This window comes from Mesoplodon mirus (assembly GCF_964341445.2).
Source record: "Mesoplodon mirus genome assembly, chromosome: 1".
NCBI classification, from domain to species: domain Eukaryota; kingdom Metazoa; phylum Chordata; class Mammalia; order Artiodactyla; family Ziphiidae; genus Mesoplodon; species Mesoplodon mirus.
In genome coordinates this window covers 89,779,394-89,801,997 of record NC_138976.1, presented here as the reverse complement: position 1 = coordinate 89,801,997, position 22,604 = coordinate 89,779,394, and the positions used below count along the sequence as shown (strand labels likewise).

The window sequence follows — 22,604 nt, the reverse complement described above, 5'->3', positions numbered from 1 at the left end:
TTAAAAACACAGAAGGTAATAAGTGCTATTTAGAATGTGGAGAAATTGGGAACCTGTACACTGTTGGTGGGAATGTAAAGTGGTGCAGCCACTATGGAAAACAGTATGCAGTTTCCTCCAACAAATTGAAGATAGAACTACCATATGGTCCAGCAATCCCACTTCTGCATGTATATCCAAAAGGATTGAAATCAGGATCTTGAAGAGATATCTGCACTCCCATGATCATTGCAACACTATTCACAATAGCTAAGAGTTGGAAACAGCTGAAGTGTCCATTGACAGATGAATGAATAAAGAAAATGGGGTGTATACATACAGTGGAATATCACTCAGCTTTAAAAAAAAGAAGGAACTTCTGCAGTATGTGACAACATGGGTGAAACTTGAGGACATTATGCTAAGTGAAATAAACCAGTCACAGAAGGACCAATAATGTATAATTCCACTTCCATGAGGTATCAGAAATAGCTACCCTTAGAAAGTAGAATGGTGGTTGGCAGGGGTTGGGGGATTGGGAAATGAAGAGTCGCTGTTCCGTGGGTTAGAGAGTTTCAGTCGTTCAACGTGAACAAGTTCTAGAGATCTGCTCTGCAACAGTGTGCATGTAGGTGACAGTACTGCACACTTACAAGTTTGTCAAGAAGGTAGATTTCACGTTATATGTTTCTTAACCACAAGAAAAGAAAAACTGTGGAAATATGAAATTTGTTTTTATAGAGATAAGAAATTTGGATAGCTACAAAAGCTCTGTGTCTTGTAATTTTTGTCAGCCCCAAATACAGGCTCCATCAAGAGTTTCCCCTTAAATGTACTCATACCTGTTCTTTTCAGGTGACCAGGCAGAAACACTCCAGATAAAGAGATTCTGAGAGCTCCATCCGCACCCCCTGCCACCGCCCCACACTGATGGCAACCACTCTCTTCAATTTCTTTTTTTATTTCAATTTTTAAAAATTTTGGGGGGACATTCTGGGGAATGTTCAGCCATGATACCCACTTGTGATCATTTACAACTACACAGTTATGGAGCATGCTCAAGTGGCCATGTTGTCATAATGGTATCTCTGACCTAGAGTGTTTTTGTTTGTTTTAATGTCTGGCTAGAAAACAAAAAAGTGCAAGTGAGTTATTCATTTTGAAACCTGAATGCAGTGGTGGAAGTCTCCCCTGCTGTGAGCCACCTGTGGCTGCCTGGTCCCGAGGTGGAGGGTCAGGGGTGTTGAGGCAGCATGTGCTGGCTTGTTGCCCATCTCCTTAGGCGTGGTGGCCGCACAGTTCATCCCCTGATGTGACACAGTCACGCTGTAATTCTTTCTCCTATAGAGCAGAGTTACAGTCTGCTCTGGCTGAGGCAGAAGAATTTCTGAGGAGTCAACTGACATTTGCTTAGCAAATCCGTGTTTTAGGACGTTTGTATGTCGTGTTTTCTGACAGACATGCCGTAAACTAGTGTCAGTGTTGGTGATGCAAATACTTTTTCTTTTCCTCCTTGGGGATCTGTCGGCATAGCCTGTACTTCAGTCTGGCAGATATGAGTAGCTTGGGGATGTTAATGAATGAATTATAGCGCATGCATTTCTGCTCTAACGTAGTATGTGCATTCCAGAAAAAAACTAATATTCTGCAAACACACACAAGACATATTAAAAAAAAAGTAGGAATGGGGCTGACCTCTCCATATCTGTACAGCTTTGCAGCCAGAATACTCAAAAACAGTAACAATCCTAATAAGATATTAGCCCAATAATAAAACCCCATGTTACGTTCTTAATAGACAGAGACATGCAGCAGTCCAGAAAATCAGTCCAGGATAAACTGTAGATGTTTTAAACAGTGAAAATACAGGATTTTGCAGTTTATTTATTTATTTTTTTACGGTGAAGGTAACTTGATGGATGGAGGTATATGGGTTGTGGCTACCAAGTTACGGGAGCAAGGACAAAATGAACAAACACAAAGCATGTGGAATGTCTGTGCCAGCAGGAAGTCCCCGGGGAGTGGGCACTGTGCCTAACACTGGGTTCACTTGCAGCTGGCTGCCTTCAGTGGCGGTAATAGGCTTGCGTTTGGTGGCTGTTACTTGGGCACAGAGCACTGACATGCTGGGAAATGCAGCTTCCACTTCTGCATCTCTCACCTATTGACCGAGGGGACGAGCTAATTGAGGCTCTAGGAACATGCACTCTGTCTGAGCAGTCCTAGTCTTGAGTACATGGGAGGCTAAAGGAAGGCACTGAGCCAGAAATGAGCGTTAGATTGATTCCATGTGTACAGATCTGGAGGTTTTATATTGTTCTAAAAAGATAATGTATTGCCTCTCTCCTAAAAGATTACAGTGAATAAGCTATCTTTGGACTAATAAAATCTGTCCACAGAAGTCCTCTGATCTATTAGACAAGCTGTTACAATCCTAATGAGCCCTGTGAGAATTAAAATGTTATATTATGTGAGCATCTGGGCCCTTAAAAAGTGACCTATTCTGCTGAATGATATTCAAAATTAAAGTTCTCATTCAGCAGCTGAATAAGAATTCAGTTCTTCTTGAGTTCAACTTATTCAACCAAGTAAGCTGAATAATCTTACTCAACTCTTTTAAGCAGTGCTAACATTTATTCACTGTGAAGCTGGTGTATTTGTTTACGTGATTAACTCCAATGAAAGTACAATGACATAACCCATTATGTTAGTTGGGATTCTCCAGAGAAACAGAACCAGTAAGATGTGAGAGTGTGTGTGTGTGTGTGTGTGTGTGTGTGTGAGTATATAGAGGCTGGGGGTGGATTTATTTTAAGGAATTAGCTCACACAATTGTGGAGGCTAGCAAGTCTGAAATCTGCAGGCTGGGCTGGTAGGCTGGAGACTCAGGGAAGGCAGTGGGCTGGCAAAATTCCCTCTTTCTTGGGGATGATAAGTTTTCATTTAAAGGTCTTCAACTCACTGGAAGAGGCCTTCCCACATTATGGAGGGTAATCTGCTTTATTAATCTCATGTACAAAAGACCTTCACAGCACTGTCCAGACACGTACAACCAAATATGTAAGCACTGCAGCCTAGCCAAGTTGACACATAAAATTAACCATTGCAGCTACTAAATAAAATGTTTTTCAGATACTCTGTTTTCGAGATTCCCTGTTACGAGAATGTTTTGGAGAGATCAGAGAGCATTTCTTTCTTTCTTTTTTTTTTATTGCTTCCATCTTATAAAATACACACCAGAAAATTTTCAAATATTTATTTGAATCTGGGAAAAATCCCTATACATATGTTATATTCCCCTTGTACCCCTTCCAAATGCCGAAACACTTCAAAACCACATACCAAGTTTCTGGGGAGGCTTTAAAGTTATTAACATTTTTCTATCTGCCAGGAAAAGGCTTTCCCTATCTGTGTTCATGGCTCTGAGATGCCCTGGGAGAAGAGGGCCTACTCACCCTGGTGTCTACCCCTCCATTCTCACCCTACAACCTCACTCTTCATGAAAATATTCGTAACTGCAAACTGAGCCCCTCATGGAAGAGACATCTTGGATTTAAGCAGCCTCTCAGCCATCTGGCAAGTCACACCAGCACTTTACATTGCTGCACTTTCCCAGGCAAACTAACTGCTTGCTTGCTCACTTCCTTTCTTTCTTTCCCTTCTTCTCCCTCCCTCCCTCCCTCCTTCCCTCCCTCCCTCCCTCCCTCCCTCCTGTAAGTGCTATGGGAAAGGCACTATGCTAACAAGTCCAAAGGTGAAGTTTTCATGAGAAACAGAGCAAAACTCCCTAGAGTAGGAGCAGGTTTTTACTTTACTGTCCCCAACTACTAGTTTTTGTCCCTGAGTTGGTAGAGCTAATAGGGATGCAATTTGAGAGGCATTGGGAAGCCAAGAATGTTCCACCAGATATGGGTCCTAAAACTTCCATGCTCATATTCCCGGGATGAGGCATTCCTCAGCTTGGCAGGCACTGGTTTTAAATCACGTCTTTTTTCAGGCTCTGCAGCTCAAGGCCTCAGTCAAGCAGCATTGGCCACACCTGGGAGTTTTTCTAGAAATGCAGGCTCTAGGTCCCACCACAGACCTACTGAGGCATCTGCGTTTTAACAGGATCCCTGGGAGATTTGTGTGTGTATTAAACTCTGCTGAGGAAATGAGAAACGGGGAGGGTGTGGTGTGTGACCAAGCGGGGGAGGGTGTGGTGTGTGACCACGCTTGGTCGGGGGGAGTTGCTTTTCAAAAGATAGAAAAGCCCCAGAAAGAGAATGTGGAACTGAGGGAGGAAAGATAAACATCACATGCTTCAAATTTTGCCTGGAGTTGCCTCTGGTTACTTGAAATGTGAATTGTGAAGTGTTCATGATTGGATTTACCACGAAGATAAGAAATTCATACTTCATCAAGTATATTGTGTAATATTTTGTGAATGTGTTCTTCAGAGACAAATACACATACAGAAAAGGGCACAGAGCTTGGTGTACAGCTTGCTGAATCTTTCCACATGGAATGCTCGCATATTCAGCATCCAGATCAGGAAACAGCATGTTCCTTAGAAGCTCCCGTGCTCCCTTCCAACCAATCACTACAGCCCCTCCCTGACCCCCAGGCATGATCTCTTGCCTGTTCTTTTCCTTACTACATGGGTTTGGCTTCTTGCACTCACCATTATGCTTGTGAGCTTGTTGCTGTAGATCTGTCATTTCCACTGCTGTAGAGTATTCACTGTGTGAAGATATCACAATTCATTTATCTGTTTTACTGTTAATGGCCATTTGGGTACTTTCTACTTTGTGGCTGTCGCGTAGAGTGCCGCCATGGGCAGTCTGTCACATGTCTTTTGGTAAGCATATGGAGTCACCCAATGCCTTGCTTTTAATAACTGTTTGCAAAATACCTTCAGCTTTCCTTGCTAACTCAGGGTCATCATTATGAAGCCGAGTTTCATCTTGGACTGTAGTATAGTGATATCCTCAGGATTTGGGGGACGGTAGTTCAGCCTGGCTTTTTGAGTTCCTGTGTGCATTTTCTGTTTTTGCTGTCTGGCTGCCAGGTTACAATTTACTATTGTTGGTTCTTTCTTCCTTCCTTCCTGAGTACCTTCGTTTGCTGAAGACTCAGAAAGCAAAATGATCAGATATACTAGAATTGAGTTTTAAACCCCCTTGAATGTAGTCCTGTGCCAAGGAGGGGTGTCTCGCAAGGTGCTGTTCATCCTTTCCTGACTTTCCATCTTCTTTTGGATTCTTCATGGTGCCAGATATGTGAGTTTCAGATGACTGGAGTGCTGCCATCATTTTGAAATTGGTATTTTTTGCAGTTTTATTCCTTTTCTGTTTTTATGTATATTTTAACCCCTTTCCCCCTTTTGTTCATTTTGAACGTTCCCCAAAGCAGACACTGTAGTTCTAAATTATCTTTGTAGAAATTATGTCATTTAGAAAGGTAAACAAAACATGGATTTATAATATTATGAATACATGTGAGAAGTAGGCATCTAGCCAAAAGTGGGCATAGTCTTATGCTGATATGAAGCCATAAGCAAGATATGGGCTTGCACCTGTGTCTTGGGCCCCCAGCCCAATCGTTGGTCATTGAGATTATCTTTAATGCTCTTTTTTTTTTTTTGTCTTGGAAAAATGCTACAAAAACTGTACATGGAGGTAAACAGATACTACTGCTTTGTGGGTTCTCCTTGTCCACTCAAGCAGATTATTGTAATAACTTTATTATGGCTCCTTCTTTAGTACCACTTGCATTTAAAGAAACCATTCAGCATTTATTTCTGTTTTGTTTAGTAGCTTTTAAGCCAGTTGTACTGCCCAAAAGGGATGTTATCCACACAGGTGAGAGAGGGTACCTCATACCTCAGGGAACCAGAACTGGAAACCAGTGAAGTTTGGGGATGAAAAATGTAAATTGAGATAACTGTAAATACACAGCTGACTGAAATTGCTTTTTCCTTATCTGATGAACCAGTGAGTTAAGTGGTGACTCAATTAAGAGAAGACTGACTTTTTTGTTGTTATTAATTAATTAATTTATGTATTTGGTTGCACAGGGTCTTGGTTGTGGCATGCAAACTCTTAGTTGCGGCATGCATATGGGATCTAGTTCCCTGACCAGGGATCAAACCTGGGCCCTCTGCGTTGGAAGCGTGGAGTCTTAACCACTGAGCAACCAGGGAAGTCCCAAAGACTGACTTTTCTTTTCTTGGATCTCCTGAGGGGTTGAGGTCAGATTCCTTTAGGAGATAGTGTTTGCAGATCTGAAGGTTGTTTGCTGTTTTAGCGGCTGTAGCTCTGGGAGCACAAAAGTGGACTAGCTTTCAGGGCAAATGATCCTAGTATAGTGTGAAAAAGATTTTAATAGTATTTTTGGCTACCTTCTTTTTTTTTTTTTTTTTTTGCGGTACGCAGGCCTCTCACTGCTGCGGCCTCTCCCGTTGTGGAGCACAGGCTCCGGACGCGCAGGCCCAGCGGCCATGGCTCACGGGCCCAGCCGCTCCGCGGCATGTGGGATCTTCCCGGACCAGGGCATGAACCCATGTCCCCTGCATCGGCAGGTGGACTCTCAACCACTGTGCCACCAGGGAAGCCCCGGCTACCTTCTTTTTAAAATCACATTCCAGAAAATCACCCTTCGGTTCTTTAGAAAATCAAATGAAAAAGTAATTAAAATTTCCTGCAGGTTTCTGGGGAAGCAATGAAGTGGAGAGTATCTCAGGAAACTTCTACCTTGTGGAAAATACACCCCAGGCATCATTGAATGAGATGATGTCTCAAAGGGTTTTAACTGTTGAAATGTTGAAATTGAAGATGTCAACAACATTTTGTTTTAAAGGGGAAATGTGTTGAAGAAAATCTCTATAATTTTGCTTTAGTTTGATATTTTTTGGTCTATCTGCATAAAACAGAGAGACTGGAAAATGATGATTGGTTTATCTTTGTGTTTGAAGGTTAGGTAGCAGGGTAGGTAGGTAAAAATCAATGATTTTTAAATTAAAAGTAGATTAAAGACTTCTTTTTGTGATATGTTTTTTGTATAGTAACTAAACAAACTCTACATGTGTACAGATAGTTTTAAGATAGTTCAAAGACATCATAGAAAAGAAATTCTCATTTAATTACATGATTTTTCAGAGCAAACTCTTGTAACCTTTGAGAAAGACTTTTAAGGAGGCCAGAGCGGGTTGTACACAATCTCCAACAGATTTTCTTGCCAGTACCATATATACTCAAGTGTAAGGTCAAGATTTAACTGTTGAAGAAAATTCGGCTATAGCTTATGCACCCAACAGTTATTCTTCCACAATATCAATAATAATATAGCTAAATGCCAATCATTCAATAGTTAGTAGTAGGTGTTCAATATATATTAAATATGAATTCAAGAAATCCATTTGCTGCTGAGTGAACAGATAGAATGCACTTATATCCCAGAATATGCTAATTTTAGGAGAGGAAATGAGCTCTTTACTGGTACTCATGGTTCTATAGTACATTAAGAAGTCATTGGGAGATGTAGAAAGACAAGCAAGTCCTCACCTTCTGTAGAAGCTGGTGGTGGGTAATCTATGTTACGCAGGATTTTAAGTGCGTTTTCATCTACATAATCATGTGACTTGATTTGTGGGGACTTACATACATATAATAATGCTTATAAACTTAAACATAAATATCCTTTTATTAAAAATGCATCCTAGTTTGTTATTGAAATATATTTAGGATTCACAACATTGTTTTAGCCATTCAGCCAGAGTTCCGATTTCAGTAACCTCGACCCATAAAAACACAAATCTGAGGTGGAAGAAAATGAAGGGATCTCTGCATATCAGAAATATTAGTTACAGATCCCTGCAGGACAGACAGTTTCTCCAGCTGATAATTTTTGAGTCTTTTCAGCGTTCTTAGCGTAGGTTATATAGGAAATATTGGGCACCTCCCCCATTCGAAACAATGTAAAAGGAGAAGAAGGAAAAATAAAGGAAGGAGAAGGCAACCAGCAGGTGGAAATGGAGCGTATGCTCTTGCCTGTAGATTTCAGATGCAATCTGTTGTGCTTTCTAGAATCTCTCCTTTCTCACTGTGTTCAGAAGGGGATTGGCCCTTTTCAGCTTGTCAATCAGATTTCCCATCGTTTGTCTCCTTCCTGACCCTGTGCCCAGCAAGGGTCCCCTGCTCCTTCCTCACCACTGTGTTCTTTACCCTCCCTGCGGCAGAGTCCTTCACCTGCCTCAGATCCAGTACAAAACGCCGCCTTCTTCACTTCACCTCCCACTGTGTCCTTCTTCCCTGCGCTCCGACCTCATTTATTCATTAATGCAGGATCTGTTGCCAGTCAGATCTCTGGGTGCTGCAGGGGGTATGGAGACTGATAGGGTAACTGGGAAGATAAACATCCACAGAAAACTCAGTACACAGAGCTTCAGATAAAATGTAGCAGGGGAAGGGATTTCTTGTGGTTGAATCAGTCAGGGCAGGCAGGCAGGCCTCATGGAAAAAGTGACTTTTGGGAGAGCCTTGACTGATGTGCAGTGTTTGATTTCTAGATAGGAAATGCAAAGAGTTTTGGTTTTGATCAGAGACTGATATTAAAATATACTTTGACTAGGGAGGGATAAAGCTATTTCCCAACTCTTCAGTCTCAAAAATTGAAAAAAAAAATAGTTAAGGGATGGGATGATGTGAAGTCAACCAAGATAACATATTTGTCTCCTCTGTTGAAAATTTATGTATTATGTGTTGGGTGCTATGCAAAATATTTGAGGACAGTGAGCACCTAAGAGTGTTTAGAAGACGGGAAGTTTGAAGGAAATGAGATAGGAGAGTAGAGTGGCCATAGAAATGGTTCTCCAAACCAAAATTTTCTTGTGAATAAAATGAGCGGAACTAATTTGACAGTGTCTTTGAAGAGTAGAAATGTTTTATTTTGATGAAGTCCAATTTGTCAATTTTTTCTTTCACAGATCATGCTTTTGGTGTTTAAGAAATCTTTGCCTACCCCAAGTTTGCAAAGATTTTCTCCTATGTTTCTTCTATAAGTTTTTTTGTTTTAGGTTTCACATTTAGGATCCATTTTGCAAGGTATGGATCAAAGTTCATTTTTTTTGCACGTGCATATCTAATTGTTTCAGCCCATTTGTTGAAAAGACTATCTCTGCTGGATTGCTTTTGCACTTTGTCCAAAATCAGTCTCCTGTATTCGTGTTGGGTTTATTTCTGAGCTCTCTGCTCTGTTACATTGATTGAGTTGTCCATCTTTATGCCAGTTTTACATTGTCTTGATGACCATTGCTTTATGATAAGTCTTAAAATCAGGTAATATTAGTTCTTCAAATTTTTTATTTCTCAAAGTTGTCCTGGCTATTTTAAGTCCTCTAATTTCCATAGAATCACGTTGTCAGTTTCTAAAAAAAACTCAAAAAACAACCCCCAAAACTAAAAAACAAAACCTGCTGGTTTTTTTTCTTTTTTAATATTTATTTATTTATTATTTATTTATTTAGGCTGTGCCAGGTCTTAGTTGCGGCATGCATGTGGAATCTAGTTCCCTGGCCAGGGATCGAACCTGGGCCCCCTGCATTGGGAGCTTGGAGTCCTACCCACTGGACCACCAGGGAAGTCCCCTGCTGGGGGGTTTGCTTGGACTTCAGTTGCATCTAAAGATCAATTGGGGAAGAATTGGCATCTTAATAATAATAAATAATGAACAAACCTGGTATATTCTCCATTTATTTAGGCCTTGTTACACTCAAATTCCAGTAGTTATAAACTTAAAGCTTTATTTGAATACTGAACATAGGATATAAATTTCCATAATGTGTTAAGAGAAAAAAATTCCAAGGTATCTGGACTCATGAGCGCTTCAGCCCCTGACCTCCTGGGGTGCCCTTCTGCCATTCTCTGCACCAGGGGTGACACATATGAGAAATACCAGCCTAAGGGGCAGCACTTGCATAGAAATTTGCATGTGATGTGATTTGAATTTAGATAAGGTGTAAGCTCTTGGAAAAACAGTAAACCCACCAGGACTTCCTGAGTCCTGATGACATGATAGGATTCAGGCAAGCACTGGGGCCCTTGGCTGTGCCAGTAGCTTTTAATTAAACACAGCAGCAATTAATTAGCTAGTTAATTGATGTGTTACAGCCCTCTATCACAATTGAGTAGTGGTCATAGAGGTGTCACCCCATGTGATGTGTATAAGTAGGTTGTGAGATTCCTCAATTCTTTCACTCTTGTAGGTTTCCATTATGGAAGTGCTGGGCATCTAAAGTTTGGTTACTTCCCTTATCCCTTCTCACCATCTCTGTAGGAGACTTGGGATCAGCCTTTTTGACACAGAATGTTTCTCACCCACAGGGTTTTGAAGAACCTATTTAAGTGAACAAAATCTTTCTTTTTTTTTTTTTCTTTCAGGAAAAATGCAAAGCTGAGGAAGCCCTCAGTGACCTCAGACTTCAGCGTGAAACAGAAGTGGGAGATCTACAGTGACAGTAAAGAAACTCAGAAAGGTAGGTATGTGGCAGCTGGACTTTGAGGGATACCTTCAGTATCTCAGTGTGTCTGAATTATTAGCAACTAAAAATATATGGAATCATATTGAAGCAGCAAATGGATCAGATTTCAGAATCAAATTGGACTCCTTGACAAAAAAAAAATTTTTTAAGGCCCCTAATTTCTTCTTCTGTTTCTAAGGGCAGCTTATCTTTTGCATAGATCTAATAAATATTTCTGATCCCCTGAACACTTGTCCATCAAACCTCAGTTTTCTTTCCTTGGTCTTTACCAACCAAGGGCCCTCAAGTCCCGGGTCTGCTTATGACAGTAGGGAAATGGTCTTTCCTTGTCACGCAGCCCTACACCCAGCTTACTACAAGGAACATGTATTCAGTGAATGTTTATTAAATGAAATGAATATTTCTCTTCTCTGTGGAAAGTTCCAGAACTAGAGGATCCCTGATGAGCAAGAAGTAGGAGAGAACCTGCTGAAGTGAAAGCAAAGGTGTGATTGGTTTTGGCCTTTGCTCTATTTGGTTTCTAATGAGTAGGGTCTGTTTCACTCTGCTGTGCTGGTAGATGTTTAATAACAACAGGCTCTGGAGAGGGGAGGAAGGGAAGAAGGGATTTGTAGCATTTGACGATTTCCATGGTATAAATACTCCTGCCGTTACCGATTTCAAGCTCCCAAGTCAACATCACTGAATACAGAGTTTGGGAAGAGATGCTTAAAATAAATAGCCTCTCACCTGCTGGTACACATTGTCTCCAGCACAGTACTGGATTCACTTCCTGCATGTGGATGATCTCCATAACTAATGGAATTATCTTAGCTAAAATGAAAATGGGTGCTTAAAAAATAATCATCCATGAAAGTGGCATTGTGCAATTTGGGCACGTCACTTTGCTTTTTTGATTGTTCATATGATAACCTTTAATGCTCCTTTCAGTCTTTATACTGAATGAGATTGACAATTAACTGCATTTTGTGGGTTATTGCTATTGAAACCTCTGGAATTATTAAGAATTCTCCCCATATCCTTCTTGGAAAATTATTATCAATGTCAACCTTATATCTGATTTCCACAGGTCATTAGACCATACATACTAAGCTTTTATTACAGAATTTGAATGGACCAATCCTTTGCTTTATGCTAGAGTCACAGATTCTCCTAGCCACTGTCTTTACTTATTTCCATGTCATCCCAAATCTTTAGACTAAGAGGATGTTTGCAAAAGGAGACAGAGTTTCTTGCCCTGATACAGCATATGATGAAGACCAAACAGGCCCTGAACAGTGAGAGTCAGTAGTGACGAGGCCTGAGTCCTTATCAAGACCTGCCAATTTCTGCCTGTAATACATGGGACAATTGACTTCCTCATTTTGATCATTAGCTTCTCACCTGTAAATGGAGATTAATAATAAACTGTCCTGTCTAACCCTAGTAACTAACATTTTATTGACTTTGTAGTTTATGAAGCTCTTTTTCATAATTAAAAAAATTCAATTCTCAAACTTTCTCTGAGGAAAGTGCAAATTCCCCACTTCTATGGATGGGAACAATGAGTTCCAGGTTTAATAACTTGTTCAAAGTCACTCAGCTAATAAGCAATGGGTTGTCTTTCTGTCCTTACACAGGTGGTGCTTTCTGGTATAAACATACCAGACTTCCTGCCTGCCTCCTAGGGTTGTCCTGTAAGAGAGTAGGAGATGATTTATGGGAGAGCATGTTAAAGGCTGTAAAGAACTATACAGAAGTTTACCAATTTAGTATAATTGTCAACACCTTATGCCACTGGTTCTGAGAAGCTCATTTCTTTCTCTCCAGTCATTATTCCTATGCCACTCAAAAGAGAAGTTTCCCAGCTTTGTGGTCAGATGAATCCCCTTTATGTACTGCCAGTTCCAAGTTTTGCTGCCTCTTAATTGGTTTTGTGTTTGGTTCATGACTTTCTTGTAAAGTTGCTTATTTCTCTTGGATTCTCTGGTTGAGTTTTTGGTTTCTTGTAAAAAGAAACTCTGCCATCTTCATGATATCACTGATACCTTGCAACTTACTTATTCTTTGCAGTGCATGGAATTTGTTTTTTTCTCCTTGAAAGTACTAATTTTGGAGTCCAGGAAATTTCTATTCTTATTGGACTGATTGCTTTTTAAACTTGCTACCCAGATGTCATCTTGGAATTTCAGATCATTTTAGGTAGCTGATGTAGCGAGTAGATCTGTTTACCTCAAGGCATCTCCTCTGAAAGATGGTCTTCCTTGGAGTTCTGTGTGTGAAGCTGGCTGTCAGACAGGGGACCCCGATTACTAGGTGCATGGGGTATGGATGTTTAGAGACAAGTCTTAGCTTTCCTTTTGGGAATCATTCAGTTATTTTTAAAAAGACAGACCCTGTCTTGTTGCATTTGGAATCAGCTCTGGCTTATCTGCTCTTCTTTCCTAGAATAAGAGCAGCTATGGGCTTGAGAGGCAGTGTGCCTTAGTATACAATTTTAATCTCTATTTTCAGCCCCCCTTCTCACTCTCTGGGGTTCTGCATGACCAGTTGTCTCTTCTTTGTGTACAGTAGGACCTTCAACACACATCTTCTGGACCTCCTTTTCCCCAACTCTCTTCCCTTTGTCAGTACATTACCATCCAGTTTCCTTTTTCCAGCAATGTGTTTAAATCACTTTACTGCTGATGGGCCCCTCTTCCATTCTTTTAATTTTTTTAATAGATCTTTATTGGAGTATAATTGCTACACAATACTGTGTTAGTTTCTGTTGTACACCAAAATGAATCAGCCATATGCATACATATGTCCCCATATCCCCTCCCTTTTGAGACTCCATCCCATCCTCCCTAACCCACCCCTCTAGGTGGTCACAAAGCACCGAGCTGATCTCCCTGTGCTATGTGGCTGCTTCCCACTAGCTACCTATTTTACATTTGGTAGTGTATATATGTCCATGCCACTCTCTTCATCCCAGCTTACCCTTCCCACTCCCCATGTCCTCAAGTCCATTCTCTATGTCTGCGTCTTTATTCCTGTCCTGCCCCTAGGTTCTTCAGAACATTTTTTTTTTTTTTTAGATTCCATATATATGTGTTAGCATACGGTATTTGTTTTTCCTCTTTCTGACTTACTTCACTCTGTATGACAGACCCTGGGTCAATCCACCTCACTACAAATAACTCAATTTCGTTTCTTTTTATGGCTGAGTAATATTCCATCCTATATATGTGCCACATCTTCTTTATCCATTCATCTGTTGATGACACTTAGGTTACTTCCATATCCTGGCTATTGTAAATAGAGGTGCAATGAACATTGTGGTACATGACTCTTTTTGAATTATGGATTTCTTATGGTATATGCCCAGTAGTGGAATTGTTGGGTCGTATGGTAGTTCTACTTTTAGTTTTTTAAGGAACCTCCATACAGTTCTCCATAGTGGCTGTATCAATTTACATTCCCACCAACAGTGCAAGAGGGTTCCCTTTTCTCTACACCCTCTCCAGCATTTATTGTTTCTAGATTTTTTGATGATGGCCTTTCTGACCGGTGTGAGGTGATACCTCATTGTAGTTTTGATCTGCATTTCTCTAATCATTAGTGATGTTGAGCATCCTTTCATGTGTTTATTGGCAATCTGTATATCTTCTTTGGAGAAATGTCTAGGTCTTCTGCCCATTTTTGGATTGGGTTGTCTGTTTTTTTCATATTGAGCTGCATGAGCTGCTTGTAAATTTTGGAGATGAATCCTTTGTCAGTTGCTTTATTTGCAAATCTTTTCTCCCATTCTGTGGGTTGTCTTTTTGTCTTGTTTGTGGTTTCCTTTGCTGTGCAAAAGCTTTTAAGTTTCATTAGGTCCCATTTGTTTATTTTTGTTTTTATTTCCATTTCTCTAGGAGGTGGGTCAAAAAGGATCTTGCTGTGATTTATGTCATTGAGTGTTCTGCCTTGTTTTCTTCTAAGAGTTTTATAGTGTCTGGTCTTACATTTAGGTCTTTAATCCATTTTGAGGTTTTTTTTGTGTGTATGGTGTTAGGGAGTGTTCTAGTTTCATTCTTTTACATGTAGCTGTCCAGTTTTCCCAGCACCACTTATTGAAGAGGCTGTCTTTTCTCCATTGTATATTCTTGCCTCCTTTGTCAAAGATAAGGTGACCATATGTGCGTGGGTTTATCTCTGGGCTTTCTATCCTGTTCCATTGATCTATATTTCTGTTTTTGTGCCAGTACCATACCGTCTTGATTACTGTAGCTTTGTAGTACAGTCTGAAGTCAGGGAGCCTGATTCCTCCAGGTCCGCTTTTCTTTCTCAAGATTGCTTTGGCTATTCGGGGTCTTTTGTGTTTCCATACAGATTGTAAAATTTTTTCTAGTTCTGTGAAATATGCCATTGGTAGTTTGATAGAGATTGCATTGCATCTGTAGGTTGCTTTGGGTGGTATAGTCATTTTCACAATGTTGATTCTTCCAATCCAAGAGTATGGTATATCTCTCCATCTGTTGGTATCATATTTAATTTCTTTCATCAGTGTCTTACAGTTTTCTGCATACAGGTCTTTTGTCTCCTTATGTAGGTTTATTCCTAGGTATTTTATTCTTTTTGTTGCAGTGGTAAATGGGAGTGTTCCTTAATTTCTCTTTCAGATTTTTCATCATTAGTGTATAGGAATGCAAGAGATTTCTGTGCATTAATTTTGTATCCTGCTACTTTACCAAATTCATTGATTAGCTCTAGTAGTTTTCTGGTATAACATCTTTAGGATTCTCTATGTGTTGTATCATGTCATCTGCAAACAATGGCAGCTTTACTCTTCTTTTCCAATTTGGATTCGTTTTATTTGTTTTTCTTCTCTGATTGCTGTGGCTAAAACCTCCAAAACTATGTTGAATAATAGTGGTGAGAGTGGGCAACCTTGTCTTGTTCCTGATCTTAGAGGAAATGGTTTCAGTTTTTCACCATTGAGAACGATGTTGGCTGTGGGTTTGTCATATATGGCCTTTATTATGTTGAGGTAGGTTCCCTCTATGCCTACTTTCTGGAGAGTTTTTATCATAAATGGGTGTTGAATTTTGTTGAAAGCTTTTTCTGCATCTATTGAGATGATCATATGGTTTTTCTCCTTCAATTTGTTAATATGGTGTATCACATTGATTGATTTGCATATATTGAAGAATCCTTGCGTTCCTGGGATAAACCCCACTTGATCATGGTGTATGATCCTTTTATTGTGCTGTTGGATTCTGTTTGCTAGTATTTTGTTGAGGATTTTTGCATCTATGTTCATCAGTGATATTGGCCTGTAGTTTTCTTTCTTTGTGACATCTTTGTCTGGTTTTGGTATCAGGGCGACGGTGGCCTCATAGAATGAGTTTGGAGTGTTCCTCCCTCTACTATATTTTGGGAGAGTTTGAGAAGGATAGGTGTTAGCTCTTCTCTAAATGTTTGATAGACTTCACCTGTGAAGCCATCTGGTCCTGGGCTATTGTTTGTTGGAAGATTTTAAATCACAGTTTCCATTTCAGTGCTTGTGATTGGTCTGTTCTTATTCTCTATTTTCTCCTGGTTCAGTCTCAGAAGGTTGTGCTTTTCTAAGAATTTTTCCATTTCTTCCAGGTTGTCCATTTTATTGGCATAAAGTTGCTTGTAGTAATCTCTCATGATCCTTTGTATTTCTGCAGTGTGACTTGTTACTTCTCCTTTTTCATTTCTAATTTTTTTTGAATTTTATTTTATTTATTTTTTTATATAGCAGGTTCTTATTAGTTATCCATTTTTTACATATTAGTGTATATATGTCAATCCCAATCTCCCAGTTCACCATTTATGATTTCTTTCCTTCTGATAACTTTGGGGATTTTTTGTTCTTCTTTCTCTAATTGCTTTAGATGTAAGGTTAGGTTGTTTATTTGAGTTATTTCTTGTTTCTTGCGGTAAGATTTTATCACTGTAAACTTCCCTTTAGAACTGCTTTTGCTGCATTCCATAGTTTTTGGGTCGTTGTGTTACATTGTCATTTGTTTCTAGGTATTTTTTGATTTCCTCTTGATTTCTTCAGTGATCTCTTGGTTATTTAGTAATGTATTGTTTAGCCTCCATGTGTTTGTATTTTTTACAGATTTTTGCCTGTAATTGATATCTAGTCTCATAGTGTTGTGGTTGGAAGAGATACTTGATACAATTTCAATTTTCTTAAATTTACCAGGGCTTGATTTGTGACCCAAGATATGATCTGTCCTGGAGCGTGTTCTATGAGCGCTTGAGAAGAAAGTGTATTCTGTTGTTTTTGAATGGAATGTCCTATAAATATCAATTAAGTCCATCTTGTTTAATGTATCATTTAAAGCTTGTGTTTCCTTATTTATTTTCATTTTGGATGATCTGTCCATTGGTGAAAGTGGGGTGTTAAAGTCCCCTACTATGAATGTGTTACTGTTGATTTCCCCTTTTATGGCTGTTAGCATTTGCCTTATGTATTGAGGTGCTCCTATGTTGGGTGCATAAATATTTACAATTGTTATATCTTCTTCTTGGATTGATCCCTTGATCATTATGTAGTGTCCTTCTCTGTCTCTTGTAACAGTCTTTATTTTAAAGTCTCTTTTGTCTGATATGAGAATTGCTACTCCAGCTTTCTTTTGTTTTCCATTTGCATGGAATATCTTTTTCCATCCCTTTACTTTCAGTCTGTATGTGTCTCTAGGTCTGAAGTGGGTCTCTTGGAGACAGCATATATATGGGTCTTGTTTTTGTATCCATTCAGCCAATCTGTGTCTTTTGGTGGGAGCATTTAGTCCATTTACATTTAAGGTAATTATCGATATGTATGTTCCTATTCCCATTTTCTTAATTGTTTTGGGTTCGTTATTGTAGGTCTTTTACTTCTGTTGTGTTTCTTGCCTAGAGAAGTTCCTTTAGCATTTGTTGTAAAGCTGGTTTGGTGGTGCTGAATTCTCTTTGCTTGTCTGTAAAGTTTTTAATTTCTCCGTCAAATCTGAATGAGATCCGTGCCAGGTAGAGTAATCTTCGTTGTAGGTTTTCCCCTTTCATCACTTTAAATATGTCCTGCCAGTCCCTTCTGGCTTGCAGAGTTTCTGCTGAAAGATCAGCTGTTAATCTTATGGGAATTCCCTTGTATGTTACTTGTTGCTTTTCCCTTGATGCTTTTAGTATTTTTTTTTTGTCTTTAATTTTTGATAGTTTGATTGATATGTGTCTTGGAGTGTTTCTCCTTGGATTTATCCTGTATGGAACTCTCTGTGCTTCCTGGACTTGATTGACTATTTCCTTTCCTGTATTAGCGAAGTTTTCAACTATAATCTCTTCAAATATTTTCTCATTCCCTTTCTTTTTCTCTTCTTCTTCTGGGACCCCTATAATTCGAATGTTGGTGCATTTAATGTTGTCCCAGAGGTCTCTGAGACTATCCTGAATTCTTTTCATTCTTTTTTCTTCTTTCTGCTCTCTGGTAGTTATTTCCACTATCTTCCAGGTCACTTATCCATTCTTCTGCCTCAGTTATTCTGCTATTGATTCCTTCTAGAGAGTTTTTAATTTATTTATTGTGTTGTTCATCATTGTTTGTTTGCTCTTTAGTTCTTCTAGGTCTTTGTTCGATGTTTCTTGTCTTTTTTCCATGCTATTTCCAAGATTTTGGGTCATCTTTACTATCAGTACTCTGAATTCTTTTTCAGGTAGACAGCCTATTTCCTCTTCATTTGTTTGGTCTGGTGGGTGTTTACATTGCTCCTTCATCTGCTGTGTGTTTCTCTGTCTTCTCATTTTGCTTAACTTACTGTGTTTGGGGTCCCCTTTTCGCAGACTGCAGGTTTGCAGTTCCCATTGTTTTTGGTGTCTGCCCCCAGTGGCTAAGGTTGTTTCAATGGGTTGTGTAGGCCTTCTTGTGGAGGAGACTAGTGTCTGTGTTCTGGTGGATGAGGCTGGATCTTGTCTTTCCAGTGGGCAGGACTGCATCCGGTGTTGTGTTTTGGGGTGTCTGTGACCTTATTATGATTTTATGGAGCCTCTCTGCTAATCGGTGGGGTTGTGTTTCTGTCTTGCTAGTTGTTTGGCCTAGGGTGTCCAGCACTGTAGCTTGCTGGTCTTTGAGTGGACCTCGGTCTTAGCTTTGAGATGGATATCTCTGGGAGAGCTTTTGCCATTTGATATTATGTGGAGCCAGGAGGTCCCTGGTGGACCGGTGTCCTGAACTCGGCTGTCCCACCTCAGAGGCACAGCCCTGACACCCGGCCGGAACACCAAGATCCTGTCAGCCACACGGCTCGGTCAGCCATCCTGTCACGGAGTTGCCTGAAGCCCAGGCATCCTGTCAGGGGTTCCTCTCCTCAGGTTCTGGAGACACCTGAGGGGCGGCCTCCTGTCAGGGGCTTCCAGGTTAGTTGCAGTTGCCTGAGGTCCAGGCTCGGGTGTGAGTCATTGGGCGCTTGCCTTCTCTGCTCCTGCGCGCAGCATTGGGGGGTTCGGCTGACGTCTGAGCAGGTTACGGCTTCCACCCAGGTTTACATCTGGGCCCCATGTTGATTACTGGGGGGGTTTACATCTGAGGGTTTACTTCTGGAACCCAGTTTTACATCTGGGCCCGCTTGGGGGGTTTACACAGTGGGTGTCTTTGTAAATTTGTGGTCCTCTGTTATACCCTTCAAGATAACAAATTTGAAAGTTCACGTCAGTTTGATTCATAAAAATACCACAGTATTTGGTTCGGTTGCTAGAGAGCGTACCATATGTACATATACAGAGTATACCTGCATATATACATATATACATAGGCATATTTATGTGCATGCACACACACAGATATAACTGAGTCCATCTAATTACATGGGCAAATAGAACATAGATTTTCCTTTTGTCCATAGATCAAATCCTTCCCCAGTCAGCCAACCTGCGGATGTGCATCTGTGCACATGTCTGTGGTCTGACTTATAATTAGTTTGTGAAGGTTACTCTTCTTGAAGGCCAGGTTCATTTCTCTCTACCTCGCTGAACTTTGGCTTAGTGGCCCTTGTCTCATCCAAATAGGGCTTGAAAGTAAAAACCGATGGAATTATTTACATTGTGTTCTCCATGTCCTCTTATTTTTTTTTCAGAAGTTGATTTTCAAATGAAAACTCTCGTCGTAGATGGAGAGCTAACAGCCCTGCAGCACTGGGATACGGCTGGGCAGGAGAGGCAAGTGCTTTCCATAATGCTTTGAATTCTGCTGAGGTTTGCACAGACAAGCCATTTAAAAAATATGTGTGGTTGACATGGCCCAATTTAAGGTCCTGTAAAGTGCTGCACCTGGTTTAGAGTTAGGACATGTGGGTGGAGGTGTGCTCTTCCTCTGGTGAGCGCTCCGTACCCTGTGTGTGTGCCCTGTGGTGTTGCACATGGGTAGTTCTTCTCCCACCCACCCACAGTATTCCCTACCCACCACCCCCAAAATAATTTTTCTCTGATGTGCCTCTTCTTCCATCCTTCTCTGTACGTCCACATGGGATCTGGTAGCTTGCTGCTGAGGCTGAAATTTTTAGAACTTATGCTCTCAAGCTATGCTCTGAGGCTTGTAGGCATTCTTGGGACTGTTTGGTGGAGAAAATGATCTGCTTTTCTAAATCAGCAGCCCAGATTCTTATGCTGTTACTGTTCACCAAGTCATTCTAGGCCTCGGGGATGGCTATTTCACAGTAATAGGCTGCTATTAGATTCTTCTCAATTGGGGGTTATTTTAGAAGATGAGAAGAAAGTGAGCATCAAAGAGATGAAGAATGAGGCAGCCCCAAACTGACTGACTGATTAGAACCGTCACTTACCTGCTTTTCTCTCTTCCAGATTCAGAAGTATTGCTAAGTCTTTCTTCAGAAGAGCAGATGGTGTTTTGCTGCTGTATGATGTTACATGTCAGAAAAGCTTTCTCAATGTATGAGAATGGGAAGATATGGTTGAGGTAAGAAGTAAAAACAGAGAAACAAAGAAGTTACACAGGCGAGTCACAGGCTGTCTTGGAAAATGCACTTTCTCCTCTTTGTCAAAATGAACTTGATTAGAAGCCACTGATCCAGGCCATCAGGAAGAACTGGATGTGAGATGTGGGGTTCCCAGTGGCATCTGGCAATACTGGTCTCTTCCTTAGTAGCTGGGCAAGTTCCCACAGAGCCAAGGACACTACTAAAGTGAGCTTCTGGGGAAAAAAGATAACTTCTGTGTTTTCTTAATAGATAAAGTCAGAACCCCATGGGCAGTGAATGAAAATTCAGGCAGCCCAAGACGGGGCAGCAGCTCTCACAAACAAGGGGGTGATGGGGCTGGGTGTGTAGTGTGATTGGAGGTATAATCGGGCCACCATGTGTGCTAGAGGCATAGGTGAGATACCACCTGGGTGTGAGCTTGTGCCAGGTCCAAATTCTATAGCATAGAGAACTGTGTTCTCGACCTTATTCTTTCTGGTAGTGATTTGGGTGATTTACACATCTCAAAGTACCACTGAGATAACCAGTTGGTATTTTAAACATGTGTGGTAACTATCTGTGCTTTGTTTTGCTCCAGTAAGTTGATGTCTTTCATCTGAGGAGCTTTCATATCCTTTGGTTTCATGGTAAATACTTTTTTTTTTTTTTTTTTAAAGAAGATGTTGGGGATAGGAGTTAATTTATTTATTTATTTATTTATTTATTTATTTATTTATTTATTTATTTATTTTTGCTGTGTTGGGTCTTCATTTCTGTGTGAGGGCTTTCTCTAGTTGTGGCAAGTGGGGGCCACTCTTCATTGCAGTGCGCAGGCCTCTCACTATCACGGCCTCTCTTGCTGCGGAGCACAGGCTCCAGACGCGCAGGCTCAGTAGTTGTGGCTCACGGGCCTAGTTGCTCCGTGGCATGTGGGATCCTCCCAGCCCAGGGCTCGAACCCATGTCCCCTGCATTAGCAGGCAGATTCTCAACCACTGCACCACCAGGGAAGCCCCATGGTAAATACTTTTTAAAGTAGGAAATGATTTTGACCACAGTTAGTGTGCTACCAACAGTCATTACTAACCATGACACTGCAGTTCAAGCCATGGTTTAGCACTCTCTCCCGGAGAAAAACAAAACAAAACTGGTGGTTAATACAATTTTTCAAGTAAGTCTATTATCTATCATTTTTAACAGGCTTTAAGTGCAGTGGTTGCTGAACAGAGAACTGATTGCTGTCTGATCTCAAGTTAGCCTCTAGATTCTTCAGTTGGGCCTATTTCATACCCTGTACATCACCAGAATGAGTGTTTTCTTTCTAACTAGAGAAGTGATTTAAGAAATGACTGGTTGAAATTGCAGTAAGACTTAGACAATGATAGATAAATATGCATTTTGTTCAACTGAAATATCAGAGCTTAAAATTATTATGAACACAATGAAAGCGTGTTGACATTTATATAGTATTTTATTTCACAAAATTTCCCACATGTTATATTCACCTCTGTAACATATCTGAGAAAGGAGGTAAGAAATGTAATGTTATTCTCACTTTTTATGAGAAACCTAAGGCATAGAAAGTGTATGACACTGGTTTTTGGTTATTTAGGGGTTAGGAGTAGAAGGGGAAATGGGACCTCCTGATTCAACACTGGTTGCTCCTTTGATTAAGCACCAGAGTGTGCAGCAAATTAAGAAAAAAAATCTTTTGATGTCAAGAAAGGATCTCCAAGGTAGTTAGTGCGTAGAGGAGAGGCATCTACTCAAGGGAACAGATGACCTCCCTGGGATAGACCAGTGAGTTTGGAGAATCCGGTGAGAATGGATAATCCCAGCTCACTCATACCTACAGATATTTAAGATCTATAGCAAAACATTGTTGGAACTGTTGGATTTGGTCTTCATTTTAAGACTTCGGATTATATTCAAGAAAAGGAGGCACAAAAGGCAGTGTCGGCCATAGGGTTGAAATAGTCCTTAGTGACCAGGTGTGGCCTGTGCCAGGGGCCCCATGGCCATAGTTTGCTAAATAAGCACCTACATATGATAAGTGACCTTTTTAGCTATTCGTATTACCTTTCATGTGGTCTAAAAAGGAAGAAAACTGTATTCAAGACGAATTCTTGAATTTGTTATGTAGAAAAAATTAGATGCCACTTGGCATTTGACTTTTCA

General features: G+C 40.4%; 2 long non-coding RNA genes across 3 annotated transcripts in view; both read left to right on the top strand.

The window, feature by feature from the left end:
* LOC309798861 overlaps positions 1-22,604 on the top strand; it is a 292,612-nt gene that overhangs the window by 215,106 nt on the left and 54,902 nt on the right. The window lies entirely within an intron of this gene.
* Positions 1-22,604, top strand: part of LOC309798847 — a 52,349-nt gene that overhangs the window by 5,537 nt on the left and 24,208 nt on the right. For both annotated transcript variants that reach the window (XR_014293238.1, XR_014293239.1), the window contains exons 2-4: positions 10,398-10,492; positions 19,588-19,669; positions 20,312-20,426. This is a non-coding gene — a long non-coding RNA (uncharacterized lncRNA). The remainder of the gene's footprint in view (positions 1-10,397; positions 10,493-19,587; positions 19,670-20,311; positions 20,427-22,604) is intronic.